Below are 7,663 nucleotides of genomic sequence, written 5' to 3' on the forward strand. Positions count from 1 at the left end.
CAAACCTTTACCCTTACAGATAAGTGAGCGTGACACACAACAAGCCCAGCAGACCTGAAACATACAAAGCAAACAGCTTCAAAGCAGCTGGGCAGATAATCTGTCAGCAAAATGGCTACCACATTTAGCAAAATGTGCTCTCTGGAATAAAGGGGGAGTTAAGGATAGGTAGATAAAACATAACAACAGTACAATTCTGAAAAGGATAATTTAGTGGAGAGCCTGACTTAATAGCTTACAGGGTCCATCATTTTTATGTGAAAAACTAATCTGCTGAATAATAATCATAGTATACTCAAAAGCCCTTTTCCCTCATCCTAGTGACCTCGTTTATAAAGCAAATTGACATCTGGGATACAAATGACTCTGCGTTGTGAAGTACTTCAAGAATGTTATCTCATTATTAACAATAATGTAGTTGTACGACAAGGCCAACCATAGAAATCAGCTCCACTTATGTCATTTTATATAGACATTTTTATATAGAAATGTTATTTTATTTATTGGGATAAACCCCTTGAGATGCACCATCTCGTTTCCAAGGGGGTCCCGACAATAGCAACCACTTACAGACATACATAAACAAAAAGGCAAAAAGCAAGACATGACAAACAAGACAAACCACGTACAGTCTGTTAAGTAACATTTAAGTAATACATACAATCATTACAATTTGAGAGAGATCACTTTCATCAATATCAGTTTCATCAACAACAAGTGCAGACCAGTTGAAAGTGAGATGAGAATGCATGTTTAAACATACAATGATGCAAGAGATCTAATAGCAGCAGGTAAAGTATCCCAGTCTGTTGGAGGCTTTCAACATGAACGCTCTTCTCTTATAAATCTTTAATTAATGTCATCTTGCCAGTCATTTCAGAATTGATTTCCTTTCTTAGTTAAGTATATTTACAACGCTCTCACATCTGTAATGAACGTATGATGCTACAGCTAGCAGCTGATTAGCTTAGCTTAGCACAAAGAATAGAATAAAGGAAAAACAACTATCCTTGCTCTTGCAGTCTTTTCAAGATGAACAAATTAGATATGACTTGTTAAATAGTGAGTTCTTAAACTGCCGATTGTCTTTTTCTTTTGTTCAGAGCCAGGCCCTTTGTTTTAGGTCTTTATGCTAGCTAGGCTAAGCTAAGCAATCTGGATGTTGGCTGCAGCTTTATATTTAAAATACAGACCATATTGAGTGTGCCATCAATCTTCCCATCCAACTTTAAGAAAGTGAATAGGCTTATTTCGTATCTCAAAATATCAAATCATTTCTTTCTTTACCCCTCCTGTTGTCTTCGGGTCAAATCTGACCGATTTACTACTTTCATCAATCATAACTTTTTTGTTTTACATTTAATTGCATTAAGGCTTTATGATATCCTTCATAGTAGACATTTGAACATATACAATTGCTGATCACAACTTTCATTGGATTTTGGATGATTTAGTCAACTTTGTAACACCCATGGTGTTCCCGCTCAAAAATGACCGCCATAAAGAAATGGAACTAGTAACCATCCAGATCAGATAAAACACACACTTATACTCTATATGTGTTCCCCCCCCCCCCCCTTATGTGCCCATCCCCCCATGTGAATCACAGCTGGCACTCACAAACACACACACAGAACAATGTGATACATTTCCCGCTCTTATGTGCCCATCCCCCAATGTGGATCACACACACCTGGCACACGCAATACATGTTCAGTCAGTGTCTATGGTTTGTATATTTACTGCAGTTTTTCATGTATACCAGTAGTCTGATACAATATTTACAGTGTGAAAGGGTGTTATTAAATAAAATGTGGTGGTGATGATTAATGGTTTTTGTGTTAATGTAATAGCAGTTAAAACAGGACCGGTCAAATTTGACCGCGAACACCAAAGTAAGGGGGGGACACGAAGACAATAGGAGCCCCTTCACACCTTTGTGCTCATACTTATGTTGCTTAATTAGCCTTTTTTTCTCATGACTGCGTGGGCGCTTACAAACTACTTGATTGACATATAGGCCTACCTCAGGGTGTTACGATTATTCCATTTGTAGACTGCGCAGAAGAGTTTTATAAAAGCATGTAATACCCTGCCAAGCACCCTAGGCATCAGCCATTGTAGCTGAAAACACCTTTATAGTTGTACTAGAACATTTATAAAAGAATATGAGAAAATGGGTGTTAAAAAGACAGAAAACTACTAATTTCCTTTTAAAATATATTACATTGGGTGAAACACATTTGAGCGTCTTAGAAAATATAGAACAATGATTTTTGTATTATTTGAATTGAGACTTTCTTTTAAATCAGCTGTCAAAATTAGGCATTATTCCTGCTGTAAGAATAATAGGCTATATACCATCTGGACAGACCTGAGAACAAGAATAGGATCAGACAACCACATAACAACACAAATAACAACAAAGAACTAGTAAAAACCATATCAATAGTCGTACATCAGATAATAACGCTTTAAAATAAAGAAAAGGATAGCACTTTGACAAGATCTGGTTAGACTTGTGCTTACATATCAAAGGTCACATATTTATTGGACCTTATCAAAGTTACAAGATTGAAATGTAAGGTAGTTAGCCAGATCATTAGTGCTCCCAACTTTCTAATCCAGAGAGAAATAATGAGTACAGAATGTGTCAGTGACAAAGCATAATGCACTGATAAACAGTTTGACTGCTAAAGTAATGATAGGGTAGCACAGAAAATCCCTGTAATGCCTAAAAAGTGAAGGCATAAAATTGACTGAACAATTGTTTAACATTTATGAAAAGACAGACAACCTTAATTTGATACAGAAAGCCTGGTTTAACTTATCATTTTATATTGAAATGTTAAAATATAAAACCCTTCTGTCAGTCTGCTGTCAGATTCTTTATGACGAGGAAAGAATTAGAAGTGTACCATTTACAGGATATTAGCATATAATGGTGTTTGAAGTCTTAATGGAAGTTGAAGTGCATACTAAGAATACCTCCTAAAAAGCAGTGGCATAAAATGGAAAACAAGTGGATGGATGTTTGTCTTCTAATGGCTTTGCAGACTAAGATATTCCCTAAATGTATTTCAGTTTCAGTCATAAATCCTTCAGCCATTACTCTAAGTTAATAAAAAGATCTAACATTGAGACCGCTGACTCAATTTCAACAAATTAGCAGCTGATGGTCTTCCTGGGAAACCTCCTAAAAGCAATGAATATTTCAACACTCAAAACCATAAATCCAAAAAACACTTTGTTTTCTGAAGAGAGTCGATGCTTCACATTCGAGGCATGTTGTTCCCGTTTCTATGTTGGCTGTTTGCAGAGATTACTCAGACTGGCCTGTGAGTAGTGTTATGTAGCTAGCGTGTAGGTGGAGTAGTAAAAAAGAAAGAAAGAAAACGTGCAACAAAGGTAGGGTGGAGCAGCGTTTTGCTGCAGTGGCAGCGGTGCTGAAAGGACAGCTACCAGAAGAGAGGGAGGAGGGGTCAGGGAGGACGGAGCGAAATGCTATAAAACCTCAATTATATAACCATAAATGTAGAAGAATAACGTACATTGAGTCATGTGTGCATTTGGGCTAATTATATCATACACCTTTCAGTAACTGTCCATGAATGTGTGCATTTAGGTGTGACCTGAGAAAGTTCTGGATATATTTCTGGCAGACATTTTGCCTTGTCATTGCAAGAAAAGCACAGGTATCATTAATAACATGATTTAAGGCTGTATTAGTTGTCCCAGGTTCAGGCTGGCTGCCACAGATTTTTAGGATATTAAAATGGCATGGAGGCATTGTTAAAGTTATCAGTAACACCTTTCTTCCAAGACAAGTTGAAAAGCTTATTTTGAATTCAGGGCTGTTGCCAAGAAATACTGAAATCAAGGCTGTTTCCCAAATTACATTATTTTGAATATACTGCAGCTGCTCTTACAAGGTACTGGGGGATACAATATGCATACTATTAGGACAATCTTTCTTTTGATAGTGTTGAATCAAGAACTTGTTCCGCTATGCATAAGGACTGTTGGTCAGCATAGCAAGAAAAACATGCTGGCTGTCAAACTGCAAAATGCGACCAGATAAAGTAGGACATACTGCTATTGTTGCATATTGCATTTAACATATTGTATTAGGACATACTACATACTTTTGGCCTACTAAATGGTAGTATGGGTATTTGAATTTCGAACGCGCCCCACAAGTCCCCCATAGACGCTGTTAAACCACTAAACTTTGATTTGATATCCAAGCCATGAATACACATTCTGACCCTGCACACTCAAACACCCACAGAGGTGATTCTATTAATTTTTGTTTTATTGGATGTCCTCTCAGCACTGTGTGGGTTTGTAAAAATCGATCCTTGATTGATACCTCCTCCCTCTTGTGTTTGATTGGTTGCACGTCTCAGTGTTGGAAAAAGGATCTTCTTTATTGTCTTATTAATACAAAGAGTTTGCTGACGTAATTCCCAGCATAGCTTCACTCAACCCAGAAACAAAATCAGTGTGAAGTGAAAGCACCAGTTAGTGTCACCTCATTGTTCGTTTTTGCTCGCCAAAACTACCGGAATGTGTTTATTTTTAAATGCAATATGTTTACTAGCCTCAGGGCCCATGTTTGTGTTTAACAAAATACATGACCTGTCATCAATGGTAGCTGTTTGTAAAATGGTTCCTTATTGGTATAATAACCTAAGTTAGGAGCAGTTTTGCAAAAGCGGATTGCAATGTTGCACAATCATTTAGGTTTTTTGAACGAATAACAACAACAAAATTCAGGTTTTGCACATTGGAAATGTTGTAGGAATATAGTTTGATGAGTCAGGTAGTGAAAAACAAAAAATAAAACATAAGGAGAGGCGGATTTAAGTGCACTTTAATGTGTTGTTCTGTTTTATTCCCTTAAGCTGTGAAATGTTTCTGAAATGTCAGTTATTTCTCCGAGTATGTATTGATAGAACTGCTAAATATAAATCTTTCTTTCATCTTTTCCTCTCTTTCAAGTCACCAATTATCCGCCCTCCTTTGAACACATGAAGGGATTTTGATTCCTGACAAAATAACTTTTCATTATTAGGGCAGATTCCTTTTTTTCCCTGCTGCTGCTTTTTTGCATTTCTTATCTGAATACAGACTCTGCTCTAGCCTGCAACCCTCCTCTCTTGCACTCAACCACACATCTGCCATCCCATGACGACTAAACCTTCGTTGACCGTCATCTGTCACTCTTTCCACGCTAAATCCCAGAGGAATTTTCCACCCCCCACCTAGCATTTCCCTCCTTCATCTTTGTCCTATTGTCTTGTCCTCTTCATCTAATATCGTCGCTCCCTCCCTCCTCACACCTCTACCCTGTCATCCCTGTTAACCCCATCTGCCTTTCCATCATCTATCCCCGGAGATCTTAGCCCCCTACTCTCTGTCTCTGCCTCCTTTCCTCATTCACTGTGCACTGTGAGTGGAACACAGATTACGTCAGACATGTATAAAACCGGATTAGCTAGGATCACCTTCACACACACACACACACACACACACACACACACACACACACACACACACACACACACACACACACACACACACACACACACACACAAATCACTCCGTACATCCCTATTCAAACTCAAATGTTTTGCTGTGTATGTCCAAAAGTATGTGCATAGCCCTTTTTAGATGCTTCTGGAGCAATTAAAAAAAACACATGTAGACTTTAGTATCCGTAGATTCTCCCACTGTCGGACGAATAAAGGATTTCTGATTTAAAAAGATCCCAACATTGCATAAGGATTTCAACACAATCCTTTCCTTTTTCATTATGGCAATTCAACCATGCAGAAAGCAAAGTCCATAAATAAATTATTTGTTTGGAATGTGGTGAGAAAAGTATGCACTAACAACATCCGACACCTTAGAGATGAACTGGAATGCACACTGGAAGCCAGGCCTCATCACCTGACATCAGTCTCAAACCTCACTAAGTGCTTTTGCGGCCGGATGGGGTCACATTTCTACAACTAAATTCCTAAATCCAAAGTTGAGGCCAGGTTATGAGTGTGATGTTGAAATGTATTGCTCAACAATCACATGTGAATGTGAGGCATGGTCATCTACATACTATTGGCTTTATATAAATAGATACACTGACACATGCAGCACAAAGATAGACACTATTTTAATCTTGCCCACACATATTTGCCTAAACCCCAAACACAGCCCATGGCACTAACGCTTCAGGACATATGAGATGTATCAGCAGCTCTGACTCACACCTCAGCATCATGCTTATCAAAATCACTGCACACTATCACGCACGCAAAGGGCCTGTATGTCGCCTGGTCGAGTCCTCTGGGGACGTCTATATGCTTCAAGACATCAGCTTCCTGATAATGAGAATGACACAGCATTGTCTGCAAGAGCAGCATCCACACAGCCGATCACTTTGAATAACAATAAGCACCGGCTTTCCCTCAGTGTCATCTGTCTCTTCTTCTCTTTCCTACTCTCATCCCCCTCACCCATCCCTCAAATTCTGACTCAGCAAAACTAGTCGGAGACAAGGTCATTTGACTGCTGTTGCTGTGGAGACCGAGATTTGGGGGATTTTATTTTACCTCCCCCTTTTTTTTCTGGTACTGCAAGGCAGGGAGGCGTGTGATGGGGGGCAGGAAGGAGTGAGAAACATGAAGGTGTGTCGGAGGTTAAAAAAGGGATACTACTGGCAGCCATTTTGGTTGAAATGAGATTGAATGTAACTTTATTAGCAGCAGCATGATAGCAATGTCACCCTCATGGGTAGCACTGTGGGCTTCAGGATCAAATTCTGTCTGTTAATCCTCACAGTTTCCTGAATGGTTCAAATGTCTCAACACTTCCCAATGTGCCAGGGTTTATAAAGCTATAAATACATATGTTATAAAGATATGAATTGGCAGCCACAGGGAAATAGACATACTGTAGACATTTATGTGGGCGAATAATAGAAATAGAGGCTATAAAGCTGCCCAAAAATAAATATATTCCATCCATCAATTCAAACCAAATGATTGAAATGATATTGACATTTTTTGGAGTCAATGTTATTTTCTTTATCTCATGTAAAGCATGATTTACACTAACACCAATGGTCACTTTATATGGGGGGTTGGTCCACCTAACTTTAAAATAAATCAGTTTTTTTAGATCCTCAAATTAATTTGGAAATAGTCTGCACATGTGTAATTCTTCGGCTGTATAGGATTCTTTTACAACAACGTATCATATGATCAAAATAGGTCTAACAATACAGTATACGCAGAATATTCATGTTCCTTTATTAGAAATGTCTATACTGCTAACTGTATCTAGTTGCCAACCATTCATAAAAGCTTTACAAAATGGTTCTTTCGAAACCAGACCTATGGGTACAGTGATGAAAGTGGAAATGTTTCAAAATGCCACTTCACTTCCTGTTATTGCAAGCCATGGCGGGGAACAGATTTGAAACCACCAATGTGGTAGTTCAACAAAGTAACAGAACATTAAACAAAAACATGATTACTCACTGCTTAATTGAATTGGGGTGATATTTTTAAGTCATCTCCACTTTAGCAGCACATTTTATGAAGTTTCTGGCTGACTGTCTTCTAACCCTGAGCTCAAACTGTTCTGATGGGTTAGTTCA

This window comes from Notothenia rossii (assembly GCF_949606895.1).
Source record: "Notothenia rossii genome assembly, chromosome: 7".
Classification (NCBI taxonomy): domain Eukaryota; kingdom Metazoa; phylum Chordata; class Actinopteri; order Perciformes; family Nototheniidae; genus Notothenia; species Notothenia rossii.